At 42.3% G+C, this 23,907-nt stretch overlaps 1 long non-coding RNA gene across 5 annotated transcripts in view; it reads right to left on the minus strand.

Annotated features, from left to right (window-relative positions):
- The window catches only part of LOC126352618 (uncharacterized), a 133,343-nt gene that overhangs the window by 15,518 nt on the left and 93,918 nt on the right, over window positions 1-23,907 (minus strand). For all 5 annotated transcript variants that reach the window (XR_007565192.1, XR_007565190.1, XR_007565193.1 and 2 more), the window contains one exon: window positions 2,978-3,581. This is a non-coding gene — a long non-coding RNA (uncharacterized LOC126352618). The remainder of the gene's footprint in view (window positions 1-2,977; window positions 3,582-23,907) is intronic.

Below are 23,907 nucleotides of genomic sequence, written 5' to 3' on the forward strand. Positions count from 1 at the left end.
TCAACAGTGCTCAATTTCACCAATCAATAAAGAAACTCACCATAATGCAAAATTAATTCACCCATCATTTGGTACTTTTAGCGAGTGTCACAACCCACTATGTTTTATCCACTGCCTTTACAAAACATAATTACATACTGTGCCTGTTGTGACTCACACGCAGAGCCTCAAAAGTGTGCAATATAAAATCACCAGGCTACATAAGTCATTTGGCTAACCTGCAATCAGAAAATGCCACATATGCCACACGCTGTAACAAGGGCAGACTACTTCTAACTCCACCCAATCACATGACTTGGCTGTAACCAGAAGATATGTGGATGCACACATTAATGACTGAGTAAGCTTACTACAAAGCAGGTGCCATCCTATCGCACGTCCTTTGCCTGCCGTCTCACGTTCCGACATGCAGAAAACATAATCCTGCTTGCTCCTGCAACACACCTCACACAAACACGCACACCCACCCCGCTGCATCTGCGTAGCAAGGAGTCACTATATCCAACCAAATCATTTTAATGATATAAATCTAGCAAGTTTGGAGCATTACCTATAGCAGTTGCACAATTACATCAAATTGGCATAACAGATTTATACAGGCTTACATGTTAGCTGGGAGACAATCCTTCCACAAAATGCAGTTAATCCTGGCAATCAAAGGCCAATTCTCTTACAGCATCTGCAATTAGAAAATCATGAAACGCTCTCACCTGCCACAGCAATCTGTGACAGGTCCGAACACCCCTAAGAACAGGAAAACCACAACCAGTCCTCACTGGCGATTACAAAACTAAAAATCACAATAAATATATTAACTTATATCGTTACCTCTGTCCGGTTATATGCACTGTACTAGTGGCGCTCTCAAAAAATCTCGAACCTGCCTCAAGTCAAATGCCGCAATGGAACTTTGTTCACATTCTTCCCTCATACCGCCAAATACATCCAACGTCGTACTCCGCAAAAATGTCAGGTTCACAGTTGCTCCTTGTACACACCTTTAGCTTCCTGATGACCCATTTACATGCTCACTAACATTGCTTTCAGGAGGGCTACTACTTGCATCCTTTACATCTATTAACACACTACAGCACATTCCTGCAACCAGAGAATTAATAGCCTGTCACCCCATGAACTAATGCTCACGGTGACAACACACATCTGCGACGTTGATTAAACACACAAAGCCACATACTCACAAAGTTGCCAATGTAACTCTTACCTCACGATTGGCTCTAAATCCCTCTACAATACTCCTCTTTCAAGTTGTCCAAAGTTGGTTACCCATTCCTAACAGGCCACAGTACACAACTCTTCACACAGTACCTGCTCGAGAGGAACCAAACAGCTTATCCCACATTTAAATGCCCCCACGTCAACCAAGGGTAACTGTCTAGACTATTTATTACCTTACATCAAAGCAAGCAACTAGACTCACAAAAATAAGTGTTTTATTACTGTTGCAAAATTACAAACTGGATACCTCTTCAAGTCTCTCACTATGGGCAGAGTTTCTTGCGCCAAATACCTATTGAAGAGAAAACATGCACGCACCCCATCACAGAAAAATCAACAGTGCTCAATTTCACCTATCAATAAAGAAACTCACCATAATGCAAAATTAATTCACCCATCATTTGGTACTTTTAGCGAGTGTCACAACCCACTATGTTTTATCCACTGCCTTCACAAAACATAATTACATACTGTGCCTGTTGTGACTCCCACGCAGAGCCTCAAAAGTGTGCAATATACAATCACCAGGCTACTTAAGTTATTTGGCTAACCTGCAATCAGAAAATGCCACATATGCCATACGCTATAACAAGGGAAGACTACTTCTAACTCCACCCAATCACATGACTTGGCTGTAACCAGAAGATATGTGGATGCACACATTAATGACTGAGTAAGCTTACTACAAAGCAGGTGCCATCCTATCGCACGTACTTCGGCTGCCGTCTCACGTTCCGACATGCAGAAAACATAATCCTGCTTGCTCCTGCAACACACCTCACACAAACACCCACACCCACCCTGCTGCATCTGCATAGCAAGGAGTCACTATACCCAACCAAATCATTTTAATGATATAAATCTAGCAAGTTTGGAGCATTACCTATAGCAGTTGCACAATAACATCAAATTGGCATAACAAATTTATACAGGCTTACATGTTCGCTGGGAGACAATCCACCCACGGATGCAGTTAATTCTGGCAATCAAGGGCTAATTCTCTTACAGCATCTGCAATTAGAAAATCATGAAACGCTCTCACCTGCCACAGCAATCTGTGACAGGTCCAAACACCCCTAAGAACAGAAAAACCACAACCAGTCCTCACTGGCGATTCCAAAACTAAAAATCACAATAAATATATTAACTTATATTGTTACCTCTGTCCAGTTATATGCACTGTACTAGTGGCGCTCTCAAAAAATCTCGAACCTGCCTCAAGTCAAATGCCGCAATGGAACTTTGTTCACATTCTTCCCTCATACCGCCAAATACATCAAACGTCGTACTCCGCAAAAATGTCAGGTTCACAGTTGCTCATTGTACACACCTTTAGCTTCATGATGACCCATTTACATGTTCACTAACATTGCTTTCAGGAGGGCTACTACTTGCATCCTTTACATCTATTAACACACTACAGCATATTCCTGCAACCAGAGAATTAATAGCCTGTCACCCCATGAACTAATGCTCACGGTGACAACACACATCTGCGACGTTGATTAAACACACAAAGCCACATACTCACAAAGTTGCCAATGTAACTCTTACCTCATGATTGGCTCTAAATCCCTCTACAATACTCCTCTTTCAAGTTGTCCAAAGTTGGTTACCCATTCCAAACAGGCCACAGTACACAACTCTTCACACAGTACCTGCTCGAGAGGAACCAAACAGCTTATCCCACATTTAAATGCCCCCACGTCAACCAAGGGTAACTGTCTAGACTAATTATTACCTTACATCAAAGCAAGCAACTAGACTCACAAAAATAAGTGTATTATTACTGTTGCAAAATTACAAACTGGATACCTCTTCAAGTCTCTGACTATGGGCAGAGTTTCTTGCGCCAAATACCTGTTGAAGAGAAAACATGCACGCACCCCATCACAGAAAAATCAACAGTGCTCAATTTCACCAATCAATACAGAAACTCCCCATAATTCAAAATTAATTCACCCATCATTTGGTACTTTTAGCGAGTGTCACAACCCACTATGTTTTATCCACTGCCTTTACAAAACATAATTACATACTGTGCCTGTTGTGACTCACACGCAGAGCCTCAAAAGTGTGCAATATAAAATCACCAGGCTACATAAGTTATTTGGCTAACCTGCAATCAGAAAATGCCACATATGCCATACGCTATAACAAGGGCAGACTACTTCTAACTCCACCCTATCACATGACTCGGCTGTAAGCAGAATATATGTGGATGCACACATTAATGACTGAGTAAGCTTACTACTAAGCAGCTGCCATCCTATCGCACGTCCTTCGGCTGCTGTCTCACATTCCGACATGCAGAAAACATAATCCTGCTTGCTCCTGCAACACTCCTCACACAAACACCCACACCCACACCCACCCTGCTGCATCTGCATAGCAAGGAGTCACTATATCCAACCAAATCACTTTAATGATATAAATCTAGCAAGTTTGGAGCATTACCTATAGCAGTTGCACAATTACATCAAATTGGCATAACAGATTTATACAGGCTTACATATTAGCTGGGAGACAATCCTTCCACGAAATGCAGTTAATCCTGGCAATCAAACGCCAATTCTCTTACAGCATCTGCAATTAGAAAATCATGAAACGCTCTCACCTGCCACAGCAATCTGTGACAGGTCCAAACACCCCTAAGAACAGGAAAACCACAACCAGTCCTCACTGGCGATTACAAAACTAAAAATCGCAATGAATAAATTAACTTATATCGTTACCTCTGTCCGGTTATATGCACTGTACTAGTGGCGCTCTCAAAAAATCTCGAACCTGCCTCAAGTCAAATGCCGCAATGGAACTTTGTTCACATTCTTCCCTCATACCGCCAAATACATCCAACGTCGTACTCCGCAAAAATGTCAGGTTCACAGTTGCTCATTGTACACACCTTTAGCTTCATGATGACCCATTTACATGTTCACTAACATTGCTTTCAGGAGGGCTACTACTTGCATCCTTTACATCTATTAACACACTACAGCATATTCCTGCAACCAGAGAATTAATAGCCTGTCACCCCATGAACTAATGCTCACGGTGACAACACACATCTGCGACGTTGATTAAACACACAAAGCCACATACTCACAAAGTTGCCAATGTAACTCTTACCTCATGATTGGCTCTAAATCCCTCTACAATACTCCTCTTTCAAGTTGTCCAAAGTTGGTTACCCATTCCTAACAGGCCACAGTACACAACTCTTCACACAGTACCTGCTCGAGAGGAACCAAACAGCTTATCCCACATTTAAATGCCCCCACGTCAACCAAGGGTAACTGTCTAGACTATTTATTACCTTACATCAAAGCAAGCAACTAGACTCACAAAAATAAGTGTATTATTACTGTTGCAAAATTACAAACTGGATACCTCTTCAAGTCTCTCAGTATGGGCAGAGTTCCTTGCGCCAAATACCTGTTGAAGAGAAAACATGCACGCACCCCATCGCAGACAAATCAACAGTGCTCAATTTCACCAATCAATAAAGAAACTCCCCATAATTCAAAATTAGCTTCACAAATCATTTGGCACTCTTAGCGAGTGTCACAACCCACTATGTATTATCCACTGCCTTTACAAAACATAATTACATACTATGCCTGTTGTGACTCCCACGCAGAGCCTCAAAAGTGTGCAATATACAATCACCAGGCTACGTAAGTTATTTGGCTAACCTGCAATCAGAAAATGCCACATATGCCATACGCTATAACAAGGGAAGACTACTTCTAACTCCACCCAATCACATGACTTGGCTGTAACCAGAAGATATGTGGATGCACACATTAATGACTGAGTAAGCTTACTACAAAGCAGGTGCCATCCTATCGCACGTACTTCGGCTGCCGTCTCACGTTCCGACATGCAGAAAACATAATCCTGCTTGCTCCTGCAACACACCTCACACAAACACCCACACCCACCCTGCTGCATCTGCATAGCAAGGAGTCACTATACCCAACCAAATCATTTTAATGATATAAATCTAGCAAGTTTGGAGCATCACCTATAGCAGTTGCACAATAACATCAAATTGGCATAACAAATTTATACAGGCTTACATGTTCGCTGGGAGACAATCCACCCACGGATGCAGTTAATTCTGGCAATCAAGGGCTAATTCTCTTACAGCATCTGCAATTAGAAAATCATGAAACGCTCTCACCTGCCACAGCAATCTGTGACAGGTCCAAACACCCCTAAGAACAGAAAAACCACAACCAGTCCTCACTGGCGATTCCAAAACTAAAAATCACAATAAATATATTAACTTATATTGTTACCTCTGTCCAGTTATATGCACTGTACTAGTGGCGCTCTAAAAAATCTCGAACCTGCCTCAAGTCAAATGCCGCAATGGAACTTTGTTCCCATTTTTCCCTCATACCGCCAAATACATCCAACGTCGTACTCCGCAAAAATGTCAGGTTCACAGTTGCTCCTTGTACACACCTTTAGCTTCCTGATGACCCATTTACATGCTCACTAACATTGCTTTCAGGAGGGCTACTACTTGCATCCTTTACATCTATTAACACACTACAGCACATTCCTGCAACCAGAGAATTAATAGCCTGTCACCCCATGAACTAATGCTCACGGTGACAACACACATCTGCGACGTTGATTAAACACACAAAGCCACATACTCACAAAGTTGCCAATGTAACTCTTACCTCACGATTGGCTCTAAATCCTTCTACAATACTCCTCTTTCAAGTTGTCCAAAGTTGGTTACCCATTCCTAACAGGCCACAGTACACAACTCTTCACACAGTACCTGCTCGAGAGGAACCAAACAGCTTATCCCACATTTAAATGCCCCCACGTCAACCAAGGGTAACTGACTAGACTATTTATTACCTTACATCAAAGCAAGCAACTAGACTCACAAAAATAAGTGTATTATTACTGTTGCAAAATTACAAACTGGATACCTCTTCAAGTCTCTCAGTATGGGCAGAGTTCCTTGCGCCAAATACCTGTTGAAGAGAAAACATGCACGCACCCCATCGCAGACAAATCAACAGTGCTCAATTTCACCAATCAATAAAGAAACTCCCCATAATTCAAAATTAGCTTCACAAATCATTTGGCACTCTTAGCGAGTGTCACAACCCACTATGTATTATCCACTGCCTTTACAAAACATAATTACATACTGTGCCTGTTGTGACTCCCACGCAGAGCCTCAAAAGTGTGCAATATACAATCACCAGGCTACGTAAGTTATTTGGCTAACCTGCAATCAGAAAATGCCACATATGCCATACGCTATAACAAGGGAAGACTACTTCTAACTCCACCCAATCACATGACTTGGCTGTAACCAGAAGATATGTGGATGCACACATTAATGACTGAGTAAGCTTACTAAAAAGCAGGTGCCATCCTATCGCACGTACTTCGGCTGCCGTCTCACGTTCCGACATGCAGAAAACATAATCCTGCTTGCTCCTGCAACACACCTCACACAAACACCCACACCCACCCTGCTGCATCTGCATAGCAAGGAGTCACTATACCCAACCAAATCATTTTAATGATATAAATCTAGCAAGTTTGGAGCATTACCTATAGCAGTTGCACAATAACATCAAATTGGCATAACAAATTTATACAGGCTTACATGTTCGCTGGGAGACAATCCACCCACGGATGCAGTTAATTCTGGCAATCAAGGGCTAATTCTCTTACAGCATCTGCAATTAGAAAATCATGAAACGCTCTCACCTGCCACAGCAATCTGTGACAGGTCCAAACACCCCTAAGAACAGAAAAACCACAACCAGTCCTCACTGGCGATTCCAAAACTAAAAATCACAATAAATATATTAACTTATATTGTTACCTCTGTCCAGTTATATGCACTGTACTAGTGGCGCTCTAAAAAATCTCGAACCTGCCTCAAGTCAAATGCCGCAATGGAACTTTGTTCACATTTTTCCCTCATACCGCCAAATACATCCAACGTCGTACTCCGCAAAAATGTCAGGTTCACAGTTGCTCCTTGTACACACCTTTAGCTTCCTGATGACCCATTTACATGCTCACTAACATTGCTTTCAGGAGGGCTACTACTTGCATCCTTTACATCTATTAACACACTACAGCACATTCCTGCAACCAGAGAATTAATAGCCTGTCACCCCATGAACTAATGCTCACGGTGACAACACACATCTGCGACGTTGATTAAACACACAAAGCCACATACTCACAAAGTTGCCAATGTAACTCTTACCTCACGATTGGCTCTAAATCCTTCTACAATACTCCTCTTTCAAGTTGTCCAAAGTTGGTTACCCATTCCTAACAGGCCACAGTACACAACTCTTCACACAGTACCTGCTCGAGAGGAACCAAACAGCTTATCCCACATTTAAATGCCCCCACGTCAACCAAGGGTAACTGACTAGACTATTTATTACCTTACATCAAAGCAAGCAACTAGACTCACAAAAATAAGTGTATTATTACTGTTGCAAAATTACAAACTGGATACCTCTTCAAGTCTCTCAGTATGGGCAGAGTTCCTTGCGCCAAATACCTGTTGAAGAGAAAACATGCACGCACCCCATCGCAGACAAATCAACAGTGCTCAATTTCACCAATCAATAAAGAAACTCCCCATAATTCAAAATTAGCTTCACAAATCATTTGGCACTCTTAGCGAGTGTCACAACCCACTATGTATTATCCACTGCCTTTACAAAACATAATTACATACTGTGCCTGTTGTGACTCCCACGCAGAGCCTCAAAAGTGTGCAATATACAATCACCAGGCTACGTAAGTTATTTGGCTAACCTGCAATCAGAAAATGCCACATATGCCATACGCTATAACAAGGGAAGACTACTTCTAACTCCACCCAATCACATGACTTGGCTGTAACCAGAAGATATGTGGATGCACACATTAATGACTGAGTAAGCTTACTACAAAGCAGGTGCCATCCTATCGCACGTACTTCGGCTGCCGTCTCACGTTCCGACATGCAGAAAACATAATCCTGCTTGCTCCTGCAACACACCTCACACAAACACCCACACCCACCCTGCTGCATCTGCATAGCAAGGAGTCACTACACCCAACCAAATCATTTTAATGATATAAATCTAGCAAGTTTGGAGCACTACCTATAGCAGTTGCACAATAACATCAAATTGGCATAACAAATTTATACAGGCTTACATGTTCGCTGGGAGACAATCCACCCACGGATGCAGTTAATTCTGGCAATCAAGGGCTAATTCTCTTACAGCATCTGCAATTAGAAAATCATGAAACGCTCTCACCTGCCACAGCAATCTGTGACAGGTCCAAACACCCCTAAGAACAGAAAAACCACAACCAGTCCTCACTGGCGATTCCAAAACTAAAAATCACAATAAATATATTAACTTATATTGTTACCTCTGTCCAGTTATATGCACTGTACTAGTGGCGCTCTAAAAAATCTCGAACCTGCCTCAAGTCAAATGCCGCAATGGAACTTTGTTCCCATTTTTCCCTCATACCGCCAAATACATCCAACGTCGTACTCCGCAAAAATGTCAGGTTCACAGTTGCTCCTTGTACACACCTTTAGCTTCCTGATGACCCATTTACATGCTCACTAACATTGCTTTCAGGAGGGCTACTACTTGCATCCTTTACATCTATTAACACACTACAGCACATTCCTGCAACCAGAGAATTAATAGCCTGTCACCCCATGAACTAATGCTCACGGTGACAACACACATCTGCGACGTTGATTAAACACACAAAGCCACATACTCACAAAGTTGCCAATGTAACTCTTACCTCACGATTGGCTCTAAATCCCTCTACAATACTCCTCTTTCAAGTTGTCCAAAGTTGGTTACCCATTCCTAACAGGCCACAGTACACAACTCTTCACACAGTACCTGCTCGAGAGGAACCAAACAGCTTATCCCACATTTAAATGCCCCCACGTCGACCAAGGGTAATTGTCTAGACTAATTATTACCTTACATCAAAGCAAGCAACTAGACTCACAAAAGTAAGTGTTTTATTAGTGTTGCAAAATTACAAACTGGATACCTCTTCAAGTCTCTCAGTATGGGCAGAGTTCCTTGCGCCAAATACCTGTTGAAGAGAAAACATGCACGCACCCCATCACAGAAAAATCAACAGTGCTCAATTTCACCAATCAATAAAGAAACTCACCATAATGAAAATTAATTCACCCGTCATTTGGCACTTTTAGCGAGTGTCACAACGCACTATGTATTATCCACTGCCTTTACAAAACATAATTACATACTGTGCCTGTTGTGACTCCCACGCAGAGCCTCAAAAGTGTGCAATATACAATCACCAGGCTACGTAAGTTATTTGGCTAACCTGCAATCAGAAAATGCCACATATGCCATACGCTATAACAAGGGAAGACTACTTCTAACTCCACCCAATCACATGACTTGGCTGTAACCAGAAGATATGTGGATGCACACATTAATGACTGAGTAAGCTTACTACAAAGCAGGTGCCATCCTATCGCACGTACTTCGGCTGCTGTCTCACGTTCCGACATGCAGAAAACATAATCCTGCTTGCTCCTGCAACACACCTCACACAAACACCCACACCCACCCTGCTGCATCTGCATAGCAAGGAGTCACTACACCCAACCAAATCATTTTAATGATATAAATCTAGCAAGTTTGGAGCACTACCTATAGCAGTTGCACAATAACATCAAATTGGCATAACAAATTTATACAGGCTTACATGTTCGCTGGGAGACAATCCACCCACGGATGCAGTTAATTCTGGCAATCAAGGGCTAATTCTCTTACAGCATCTGCAATTAGAAAATCATGAAACGCTCTCACCTGCCACAGCAATCTGTGACAGGTCCAAACACCCCTAAGAACAGAAAAACCACAACCAGTCCTCACTGGCGATTCCAAAACTAAAAATCACAATAAATATATTAACTTATATTGTTACCTCTGTCCAGTTATATGCACTGTACTAGTGGCGCTCTAAAAAATCTCGAACCTGCCTCAAGTCAAATGCCGCAATGGAACTTTGTTCCCATTTTTCCCTCATACCGCCAAATACATCCAACGTCGTACTCCGCAAAAATGTCAGGTTCACAGTTGCTCCTTGTACACACCTTTAGCTTCCTGATGACCCATTTACATGCTCACTAACATTGCTTTCAGGAGGGCTACTACTTGCATCCTTTACATCTATTAACACACTACAGCACATTCCTGCAACCAGAGAATTAATAGCCTGTCACCCCATGAACTAATGCTCACGGTGACAACACACATCTGCGACGTTGATTAAACACACAAAGCCACATACTCACAAAGTTGCCAATGTAACTCTTACCTCACGATTGGCTCTAAATCCCTCTACAATACTCCTCTTTCAAGTTGTCCAAAGTTGGTTACCCATTCCTAACAGGCCACAGTACACAACTCTTCACACAGTACCTGCTCGAGAGGAACCAAACAGCTTATCCCACATTTAAATGCCCCCACGTCAACCAAGGGTAATTGTCTAGACTAATTATTACCTTACATCAAAGCAAGCAACTAGACTCACAAAAGTAAGTGTTTTATTAGTGTTGCAAAATTACAAACTGGATACCTCTTCAAGTCTCTCAGTATGGGCAGAGTTCCTTGCGCCAAATACCTGTTGAAGAGAAAACATGCACGCACCCCATCACAGAAAAATCAACAGTGCTCAATTTCACCAATCAATAAAGAAACTCACCATAATGCAAAATTAATTCACCCGTCATTTGGCACTTTTAGCGAGTGTCACAACGCACTATGTATTATCCACTGCCTTTACAAAACATAATTACATACTGTGCCTGTTGTGACTCCCACGCAGAGCCTCCAAAGTGTGCAATATACAATCACCAGGCTACGTAAGTTATTTGGCTAACCTGCAATCAGAAAATGCCACATATGCCATACGCTATAACAAGGGAAGACTACTTCTAACTCCACCCAATCACATGACTTGGCTGTAACCAGAAGATATGTGGATGCACACATTAATGACTGAGTAAGCTTACTACAAAGCAGGTGCCATCCTATCGCACGTACTTCGGCTGCCGTCTCACGTTCCGACATGCAGAAAACATAATCCTGCTTGCTCCTGCAACACACCTCACACAAACACCCACACCCACCCTGCTGCATCTGCATAGCAAGGAGTCACTATACCCAACCAATTCATTTTAATGATATAAATCTAGCAAGTTTGGAGCATTACCTATAGCAGTTGCACAATAACATCAAATTGGCATAACAAATTTATACAGGCTTACATGTTCGCTGGGAGACAATCCACCCACGGATGCAGTTAATTCTGGCAATCAAGGGCTAATTCTCTTACAGCATCTGCAATTAGAAAATCATGAAACGCTCTCACCTGCCACAGCAATCTGTGACAGGTCCAAACACCCCTAAGAACAGAAAAACCACAACCAGTCCTCACTGGCGATTCCAAAACTAAAAATCACAATAAATATATTAACTTATATTGTTACCTCTGTCCAGTTATATGCACTGTACTAGTGGCGCTCTAAAAAATCTCGAACCTGCCTCAAGTCAAATGCCGCAATGGAACTTTGTTCCCATTTTTCCCTCATACCGCCAAATACATCCAACGTCGTACTCCGCAAAAATGTCAGGTTCACAGTTGCTCCTTGTACACACCTTTAGCTTCCTGATGACCCATTTACATGCTCAGTAACATTGCTTTCAGGAGGGCTACTACTTGCATCCTTTACATCTATTAACACACTACAGCGTATTCCTGCAACCAGAGAATTAATAGCCTGTCACCCCATGAACTAATGCTCACGGTGACAACACACATCTGCGACGTTGATTAAACACACAAAGCCACATACTCACAAAGTTGCCAAGTAACTCTTACCTCACGATTGGCTCTAAATCCCTCTACAATACTCCTCTTTCAAGTTGTCCAAAGTTGGTTACCCATTCCTAACAGGCCACAGTACACAACTCTTCACACAGTACCTGCTCGAGAGGAACCAAACAGCTTATCCCACATTTAAATGCCCCCACGTCAACCAAGGGTAACTGTCTAGACTATTTATTACCTTACATCAAAGCAAGCAACTAGACTCACAAAAATAAGTGTATTATTACTGTTGCAAAATTACAAACTGGATACCTCTTCAAGTCTCTCAGTATGGGCAGAGTTCCTTGCGCCAAATACCTGTTGAAGAGAAAACATGCACGGACCCCATCGCAGACAAATCAACAGTGCTCAATTTCACCAATCAATAAAGAAACTCACCATAATGCAAAATTAATTCACCCATCATTTGGTACTTTTACCGAGTGTCACAACCCACTATGTATTATCCACTGCCTTTACAAAACATAATTACATACTGTGCCTGTTGTGACTCCCACGCAGAGCCTCAAAAGTGTGCAATATACAATCACCAGGCTACGTAAGTTATTTGGCTAACCTGCAATCAGAAAATGCCACATATGCCATACGCTATAACAAGGGAAGACTACTTCTAACTCCACCCAATCACATGACTTGGCTGTAACCAGAAGATATGTGGATGCACACATTAATGACTGAGTAAGCTTACTACAAAGCAGCTGCCATCCTATCGCACGTCCTTTGGCTGCTGTCTCACATTCCGACATGCACAAAACATAATCCTGCTTGCTCCTGCAACACACCTCACACAAACACCCACACCCACCCTGCTGCATCTGCATAGCAAGGAGTCACTATATCCAACCAAATCATTTTAATGATATAAATCTAGCAAGTTTGGAGCATTACCTATAGCAGTTGCACAATTACATCAAATTGGCATAACAAATTTATACAGGCTTACATGTTCACTGGGAGACAATCCACCCACGGATGCAGTTAATTCTGGCAATCAAGGGCTAATTCTCTTACAGCATCTGCAATTAGAAAATCATGAAACGCTCTCACCTGCCACAGCAATCTGTGACAGATCCAAACACCCCTAAGAACAGAAAAACCACAACCAGTCCTCACTGGCGATTCCAAAACTAAAAATCACAATAAATATATTAACTTATATTGTTACCTCTGTCCAGTTATATGCACTGTACTAGCGGCGCTCTAAAAAATCTCGAACCTGCCTCAAGTCAAATGCCGCAATGGAACTTCGTTCCCATTTTTCCTCATACCGCCAAATACATCCAACGTCGTACTCCGCAAAAATGTCAGGTTCACAGTTGCTCCTTGTACACACCTTTAGCTTCCTGATGACCCATTTACATGCTCACTAACATTGCTTTCAGGAGGGCTACTACTTGCATCCTTTACATCTATTAACACACTACAGCACATTCCTGCAACCAGAGAATTAATAGCCTGTCACCCCATGAACTAATGCTCACGGTGACAACACACATCTGCGACGTTGATTAAACACACAAAGCCACATACTCACAAAGTTGCCAATGTAACTCTTACCTCACGATTGGCTCTAAATCCCTCTACAATACTCCTCTTTCAAGTTGTCCAAAGTTGGTTACCCATTCCTAACAGGCCACAGTACACAACTCTTCACACAGTACCTGCTCGAGAGGAACCAAACAGCTTATCCCACATTTAAATGCCCCCACGTCAACCAAGGGTAACTGACTAGACTATTTATTACCTTACATCAAAGCAAGCAACTAGACTCACAAAAATAAGTGTATTATTACTGTTGCAAAATTACAAACTGGATACCTTTTCAAGTCTCTCAGTATGGGCAGAGTTCCTTGCGCCAAATACCTGTTGGAGAGAAAACATGCACGCACCCCATCGCAGACAAATCAACAGTGCTCAATTTCACCAATCAATAAAGAAACTCCCCATAATTCAAAATTAGCTTCACAAATCATTTGGCACTCTTAGCGAGTGTCACAACCCACTATGTATTATCCACTGCCTTTACAAAACATAATTACATACTGTGCCTGTTGTGACTCCCACGCAGAGCCTCAAAAGTGTGCAATATACAATCACCAGGCTACGTAAGTTATTTGGCTAACCTGCAATCAGAAAATGCCACATATGCCATACGCTATAACAAGGGAAGACTACTTCTAACTCCACCCAATCACATGACTTGGCTGTAACCAGAAGATATGTGGATGCACACATTAATGACTGAGTAAGCTTACTACAAAGCAGGTGCCATCCTATCGCACGTACTTCGGCTGCCGTCTCACGTTCCGACATGCACAAAACATAATCCTGCTTGCTCCTGCAACACACCTCACACAAACACCCACACCCACCCTGCTGCATCTGCATAGCAAGGAGTCACTATACCCAACCAAATCATTTTAATGATATAAATCTAGCAAGTTTGGAGCATTACCTATAGCAGTTGCACAATAACATCAAATTGGCATAACAAATTTATACAGGCTTACATGTTCGCTGGGAGACAATCCACCCACGGATGCAGTTAATTCTGGCAATCAAGGGCTAATTCTCTTACAGCATCTGCAATTAGAAAATCATGAAACGCTCTCACCTGCCACAGCAATCTGTGACAGGTCCAAACACCCCTAAGAACAGAAAAACCACAACCAGTCCTCACTGGCGATTCCAAAACTAAAAATCACAATAAATATATTAACTTATATTGTTACCTCTGTCCAGTTATATGCACTGTACTAGCGGCGCTCTAAAAAATCTCGAACCTGCCTCAAGTCAAATGCCGCAATGGAACTTCGTTCCCATTTTTCCCTCATACCGCCAAATACATCCAACGTCGTACTCCGCAAAAATGTCAGGTTCACAGTTGCTCCTTGTACACACCTTTAGCTTCCTGATGACCCATTTACATGCTCACTAACATTGCTTTCAGGAGGGCTACTACTTGCATCCTTTACATCTATTAACACACTACAGCACATTCCTGCAACCAGAGAATTAATAGCCTGTCACCCCATGAACTAATGCTCACGGTGACAACACACATCTGCGACGTTGATTAAACACACAAAGCCACATACTCACAAAGTTGCCAATGTAACTCTTACCTCACGATTGGCTCTAAATCCCTCTACAATACTCCTCTTTCAAGTTGTCCAAAGTTGGTTACCCATTCCTAACAGGCCACAGTACACAACTCTTCACACAGTACCTGCTCGAGAGGAACCAAACAGCTTATCCCACATTTAAATGCCCCCACGTCAACCAAGGGTAACTGTCTAGACTATTTATTACCTTACATCAAAGCAAGCAACTAGACTCACAAAAATAAGTGTATTATTACTGTTGCAAAATTACAAACTGGATACCTCTTCAAGTCTCTCAGTATGGGCAGAGTTCCTTGCGCCAAATACCTGTTGAAGAGAAAACATGCACGCACCCCATCGCAGACAAATCAACAGTGCTCAATTTCACCAATCAATAAAGAAACTCCCCATAATTCAAAATTAGCTTCACAAATCATTTGGCACTCTTAGCGAGTGTCACAACCCACTATGTATTATCCACTGCCTTTACAAAACATAATTACATACTGTGCCTGTTGTGACTCCCACGCAGAGCCTCAAAAGTGTGCAATATACAATCACCAGGCTACGTAAGTTATTTGGCTAACCTGCAATCAGAAAATGCCACATATGCCATACGCTATAACAAGGGAAGACTACTTCTAACTCCACCCAATCACATGACTTGGCTGTAACCAGAAGATATGTGGATGCACACATTAATGACTGAGTAAGCTTACTACAAAGCAGGTGCCATCCTATCGCACGTACTTCGGCTGCCGTCTCACGTTCCGACATGCAGAAAACATAATCCTGCTTGCTCCTGCAACACACCTCACACAAACACCCACACCCACCCTGCTGCATCTGCATAGCAAGGAGTCACTATACCCAACCAAATCATTTTAATGATATAAATCTAGCAAGTTTGGAGCATTACCTATAGCAGTTGCACAATAACATCAAATTGGCATAACAAATTTATACAGGCTTACATGTTCGCTGGGAGACAATCCACCCACGGATGCAGTTAATTCTGGCAATCAAGGGCTAATTCTCTTACAGCATCTGCAATTAGAAAATCATGAAACGCTCTCACCTGCCACAGCAATCTGTGACAGGTCCAAACACCCCTAAGAACAGAAAAACCACAACCAGTCCTCACTGGCGATTCCAAAACTAAAAATCACAATAAATATATTAACTTATATTGTTACCTCTGTCCAGTTATATGCACTGTACTAGTGGCGCTCTAAAAAATCTCGAACCTGCCTCAAGTCAAATGCCGCAATGGAACTTTGTTCCCATTTTTCCCCTCATACCGCCAAATACATCCAACGTCGTACTCCGCAAAAATGTCAGGTTCACAGTTGCTCCTTGTACACACCTTTAGCTTCCTGATGACCCATTTACATGCTCACTAACATTGCTTTCAGGAGGGCTACTACTTGCATCCTTTACATCTATTAACACACTACAGCACATTCCTGCAACCAGAGAATTAATAGCCTGTCACCCCATGAACTAATGCTCACGGTGACAACACACATCTGCGACGTTGATTAAACACACAAAGCCACATACTCACAAAGTTGCCAATGTAACTCTTACCTCACGATTGGCTCTAAATCCCTCTACAATACTCCTCTTTCAAGTTGTCCAAAGTTGGTTACCCATTCCTAACAGGCCACAGTACACAACTCTTCACACAGTACCTGCTCGAGAGGAACCAAACAGCTTATCCCACATTTAAATGCCCCCACGTCAACCAAGGGTAACTGTCTAGACTATTTATTACCTTACATCAAAGCAAGCAACTAGACTCACAAAAGTAAGTGTTTTATTAGTGTTGCAAAATTACAAACTGGATACCTCTTCAAGTCTCTCAGTATGGGCAGAGTTCCTTGCGCCAAATACCTGTTGAAGAGAAAACATGCACGCACCCCATCGCAGACAAATCAACAGTGCTCAATTTCACCAATCAATAAAGAAACTCCCCATAATTCAAAATTAGCTTCACAAATCATTTGGCACTCTTAGCGAGTGTCACAACCCACTATGTATTATCCACTGCCTTTACAAAACATAATTACATACTGTGCCTGTTGTGACTCCCACGCAGAGCCTCAAAAGTGTGCAATATACAATCACCAGGCTACTTAAGTTATTTGGCTAACCTGCAATCAGAAAATGCCACATATGCCACACGCTGTAACAAGGGCAGACTACTTCTAACTCCACCCAATCACATGACTTGGCTGTAACCAGAAGATATGTGGATGCACACATTAATGACTGAGTAAGCTTACTACAAAGCAGGTGCCATCCTATCGCACGTACTTCGGCTGCCGTCTCACGTTCCGACATGCAGAAAACATAATCCTGCTTGCTCCTGCAACACACCTCACACAAACACCCACACCCACCCTGCTGCATCTGCATAGCAAGGAGTCACTATACCCAACCAAATCATTTTAATGATATAAATCTAGCAAGTTTGGAGCATTACCTATAGCAGTTGCACAATAACATCAAATTGGCATAACAAATTTATACAGGCTTACATGTTCGCTGGGAGACAATCCACCCACGGATGCAGTTAATTCTGGCAATCAAGGGCTAATTCTCTTACAGCATCTGCAATTAGAAAATCATGAAACGCTCTCACCTGCCACAGCAATCTGTGACAGGTCCAAACACCCCTAAGAACAGAAAAACCACAACCAGTCCTCACTGGCGATTCCAAAACTAAAAATCACAATAAATATATTAACTTATATTGTTACCTCTGTCCAGTTATATGCACTGTACTAGTGGCGCTCTAAAAAATCTCGAACCTGCCTCAAGTCAAATGCCGCAATGGAACTTTGTTCCCATTTTTCCCCTCATACCGCCAAATACATCCAACGTCGTACTCCGCAAAAATGTCAGGTTCACAGTTGCTCCTTGTACACACCTTTAGCTTCCTGATGACCCATTTACATGCTCACTAACATTGCTTTCAGGAGGGCTACTACTTGCATCCTTTACATCTATTAACACACTACAGCACATTCCTGCAACCAGAGAATTAATAGCCTGTCACCCCATGAACTAATGCTCACGGTGACAACACACATCTGCGACGTTGATTAAACACACAAAGCCACATACTCACAAAGTTGCCAATGTAACTCTTACCTCACGATTGGCTCTAAATCCCTCTACAATACTCCTCTTTCAAGTTGTCCAAAGTTGGTTACCCATTCCTAACAGGCCACAGTACACAACTCTTCACACAGTACCTGCTCGAGAGGAACCAAACAGCTTATCCCACATTTAAATGCCCCCACGTCAACCAAGGGTAACTGTCTAGACTATTTATTACCTTACATCAAAGCAAGCAACTAGACTCACAAAAGTAAGTGTTTTATTAGTGTTGCAAAATTACAAACTGGATACCTCTTCAAGTCTCTCAGTATGGGCAGAGTTCCTTGCGCCAAATACCTGTTGAAGAGAAAACATGCACGCACCCCATCGCAGACAAATCAACAGTGCTCAATTTCACCAATCAATAAAGAAACTCCCCATAATTCAAAATTAGCTTCACAAATCATTTGGCACTCTTAGCGAGTGTCACAACCCACTATGTATTATCCACTGCCTTTACAAAACATAATTACATACTGTGCCTGTTGTGACTCCCACGCAGAGCCTCAAAAGTGTGCAATATACAATCACCAGGCTACTTAAGTTATTTGGCTAACCTGCAATCAGAAAATGCCACATATGCCACACGCTGTAACAAGGGCAGACTACTTCTAACTCCACCCAATCACATGACTTGGCTGTAACCAGAAGATATGTGGATGCACACATTAATGACTGAGTAAGCTTACTACAAAGCAGGTGCCATCCTATCGCACGTACTTCGGCTGCCGTCTCACGTTCCGACATGCACAAAACATAATCCTGCTTGCTCCTGCAACACACCTCCCACAAACACCCACACCCACCCTGCTGCATCTGAATAGCAAGGAGTCACTATACCCAACCAAATCATTTTAATGATATAAATCTAGCAAGTTTGGAGCATTACCTATAGCAGTTGCACAATAACATCAAATTGGCATAACAAATGTATACAGGCTTACATGTTCGCTGGGAGACAATCCACCCACGGATGCAGTTAATTCTGGCAATCAAGGGCTAATTCTCTTACAGCATCTGCAATTATAAAATCATGAAACGCTCTCACCTGCCACAGCAATCTGTGACAGGTCCAAACACCCCTAAGAACAGAAAAACCACAACCAGTCCTCACTGGCGATTCCAAAACTAAAAATCACAATAAATATATTAACTTATATTGTTACCTCTGTCCAGTTATATGCACTGTACTAGTGGCGCTCTAAAAAATCTCGAACCTGCCTCAAGTCAAATGCCGCAATGGAACTTTGTTCCCATTTTTCCCTCATACCGCCAAATACATCCAACGTCGTACTCCGCAGAAATGTCAGGTTCACAGTTGCTCCTTGTACACACCTTTAGCTTCCTGATGACCCATTTACATGCTCACTAACATTGCTTTCAGGAGGGCTACTACTTGCATCCTTTACATCTATTAACACACTACAGCATATTCCTGCAACCAGAGAATTAATAGCCTGTCACCCCATGAACTAATGCTCACGGTGACAACACACATCTGCGACGTTGATTAAACACACAAAGCCACATACTCACAAAGTTGCCAATGTAACTCTTACCTCACGATTGGCTCTAAATCCCTCTACAATACTCATCTTTCAAGTTGTCCAAAGTTGGTTACCCATTCCTAACAGGCCACAGTACACAACTCTTCACACAGTACCTGCTCGAGAGGAACCAAACAGCTTATCCCACATTTAAATGCCCCCACGTCAACCAAGGGTAACTGTCTAGACTATTTATTACCTTACATCAAAGCAAGCAACTAGACTCACAAAAGTAAGTGTTTTATTAGTGTTGCAAAATTACAAACTGGATACCTCTTCAAGTCTCTCAGTATGGGCAGAGTTCCTTGCGCCAAATACCTGTTGAAGAGAAAACATGCACGCACCCCATCGCAGACAAATCAACAGTGCTCAATTTCACCAATCAATAAAGAAACTCCCCATAATTCAAAATTAGCTTCACAAATCATTTGGCACTCTTAGCGAGTGTCACAACCAACCATGTATTATCCACTGCCTTTACAAAACATAATTACATACTGTGCCTGTTGTGACTCACACGCAGAGCCTCAAAAGTGTGCAATATACAATCACCAGGCTACTTAAGTTATTTGGCTAACCTGCAATCAGAAAATGCCACATATGCCACACGCTGTAACAAGGGCAGACTACTTCTAACTCCACCCAATCACATGACTTGGCTGTAACCAGAAGATATGTGGATGCACACATTAATGACTGAGTAAGCTTACTACAAAGCAGGTGCCATCCTATCGCACGTACTTCGGCTGCCGTCTCACGTTCCGACATGCAGAAAACATAATCCTGCTTGCTCCTGCAACACACCTCACACAAACACCCACACCCACCCTGCTGCATCTGCATAGCAAGGAGTCACTATACCCAACCAAATCATTTTAATGATATAAATCTAGCAAGTTTGGAGCATTACCTATAGCAGTTGCACAATAACATCAAATTGGCATAACAAATTTATACAGGCTTACATGTTCGCTGGGAGACAATCCACCCACGGATGCAGTTAATTCTGGCAATCAAGGGCTAATTCTCTTACAGCATCTGCAATTAGAAAATCATGAAACGCTCTCACCTGCCACAGCAATCTGTGACAGGTCCAAACACCCCTAAGAACAGAAAAACCACAACCAGTCCTCACTGGCGATTCCAAAACTAAAAATCACAATAAATATATTAACTTATATTGTTACCTCTGTCCAGTTATATGCACTGTACTAGTGGCGCTCTAAAAAATCTCGAACCTGCCTCAAGTCAAATGCCGCAATGGAACTTTGTTCCCATTTTTCCCTCATACCGCCAAATACATCCAACGTCGTACTCCGCAAAAATGTCAGGTTCACAGTTGCTCCTTGTACACACCTTTAGCTTCCTGATGACCCATTTACATGCTCACTAACATTGCTTTCAGGAGGGCTACTACTTGCATCCTTTACATCTATTAACACACTACAGCACATTCCTGCAACCAGAGAATTAATAGCCTGTCACCCCATGAACTAATGCTCACGGTGACAACACACATCTGCGACGTTGATTAAACACACAAAGCCACATACTCACAAAGTTGCCAATGTAACTCTTACCTCACGATTGGCTCTAAATCCCTCTACAATACTCCTCTTTCAAGTTGTCCAAAGTTGGTTACCCATTCCTAACAGGCCACAGTACACAACTCTTCACACAGTACCTGCTCGAGAGGAACCAAACAGCTTATCCCACATTTAAATGCCCCCACGTCAACCAAGGGTAACTGTCTAGACTATTTATTACCTTACATCAAAGCAAGCAACTAGACTCACAAAAGTAAGTGTATTATTACTGTTGCAAAATTACAAACTGGATACCTCTTCAAGTCTCTCAGTATGGGCAGAGTTCCTTGCGCCAAATACCTGTTGAAGAGAAAACATGCACGCACCCCATCGCAGACAAATCAACAGTGCTCAATTTCACCAATCAATAAAGAAACTCCCCATAATTCAAAATTAGCTTCACAAATCATTTGGCACTCTTAGCGAGTGTCACAACCCACTATGTATTATCCACTGCCTTTACAAAACATAATTACATACTGTGCCTGTTGTGACTCCCACGCAGAGCCTCAAAAGTGTGCAATATACAATCACCAGGCTACGTAAGTTATTTGGCTAACCTGCAATCAGAAAATGCCACATATGCCATACGCTATAACAAGGGAAGACTACTTCTAACTCCACCCAATCACATGACTTGGCTGTAACCAGAAGATATGTGGATGCACACATTAATGACTGAGTAAGCTTACTACAAAGCAGGTGCCATCCTATCGCACGTACTTCGGCTGCCGTCTCACGTTCCGACATGCAGAAAACATAATCCTGCTTGCTCCTGCAACACACCTCACACAAACACCCACACCCACCCTGCTGCATCTGCATAGCAAGGAGTCACTATACCCAACCAAATCATTTTAATGATATAAATCTAGCAAGTTTGGAGCATTACCTATAGCAGTTGCACAATAACATCAAATTGGCATAACAAATTTATACAGGCTTACATGTTCGCTGGGAGACAATCCACCCACGGATGCAGTTAATTCTGGCAATCAAGGGCTAATTCTCTTACAGCATCTGCAATTAGAAAATCATGAAACGCTCTCACCTGCCACAGCAATCTGTGACAGGTCCAAACACCCCTAAGAACAGAAAAACCACAACCAGTCCTCACTGGCGATTCCAAAACTAAAAATCACAATAAATATATTAACTTATATTGTTACCTCTGTCCAGTTATATGCACTGTACTAGTGGCGCTCTAAAAAATCTCGAACCTGCCTCAAGTCAAATGCCGCAATGGAACTTTGTTCCCATTTTTCCCCTCATACCGCCAAATACATCCAACGTCGTACTCCGCAAAAATGTCAGGTTCACAGTTGCTCCTTGTACACACCTTTAGCTTCCTGATGACCCATTTACATGCTCACTAACATTGCTTTCAGGAGGGCTACTACTTGCATCCTTTACATCTATTAACACACTACAGCACATTCCTGCAACCAGAGAATTAATAGCCTGTCACCCCATGAACTAATGCTCACGGTGACAACACACATCTGCGACGTTGATTAAACACACAAAGCCACATACTCACAAAGTTGCCAATGTAACTCTTACCTCACGATTGGCTCTAAATCCCTCTACAATACTCCTCTTTCAAGTTGTCCAAAGTTGGTTACCCATTCCTAACAGGCCACAGTACACAACTCTTCACACAGTACCTGCTCGAGAGGAACCAAACAGCTTATCCCACATTTAAATGCCCCCACGTCAACCAAGGGTAACTGTCTAGACTATTTATTACCTTACATCAAAGCAAGCAACTAGACTCACAAAAATATGTGTATTATTACTGTTGCAAAATTACAAACTGGATACCTCTTCAAGTCTCTCAGTATGGGCAGAGTTCCTTGCGCCAAATACCTGTTGAAGAGAAAACATGCACGCACCCCATCGCAGACAAATCAACAGTGCTCAATTTCACCAATCAATAAAGAAACTCCCCATAATTCAAAATTAGCTTCACAAATCATTTGGCACTCTTAGCGAGTGTCACAACCCACTATGTATTATCCACTGCCTTTACAAAACATAATTACATACTGTGCCTGTTGTGACTCCCACGCAGAGCCTCAAAAGTGTGCAATATACAATCACCAGGCTACTTAAGTTATTTGGCTAACCTGCAATCAGAAAATGCCACATATGCCACACGCTGTAACAAGGGCAGACTACTTCTAACTCCACCCAATCACATGACTTGGCTGTAACCAGAAGATATGTGGATGCACACATTAATGACTGAGTAAGCTTACTACAAAGCAGGTGCCATCCTATCGCACGTAC

This window comes from Schistocerca gregaria, chromosome 1 (assembly GCF_023897955.1).
Source record: "Schistocerca gregaria isolate iqSchGreg1 chromosome 1, iqSchGreg1.2, whole genome shotgun sequence".
Lineage (NCBI taxonomy): Eukaryota > Metazoa > Arthropoda > Insecta > Orthoptera > Acrididae > Schistocerca > Schistocerca gregaria.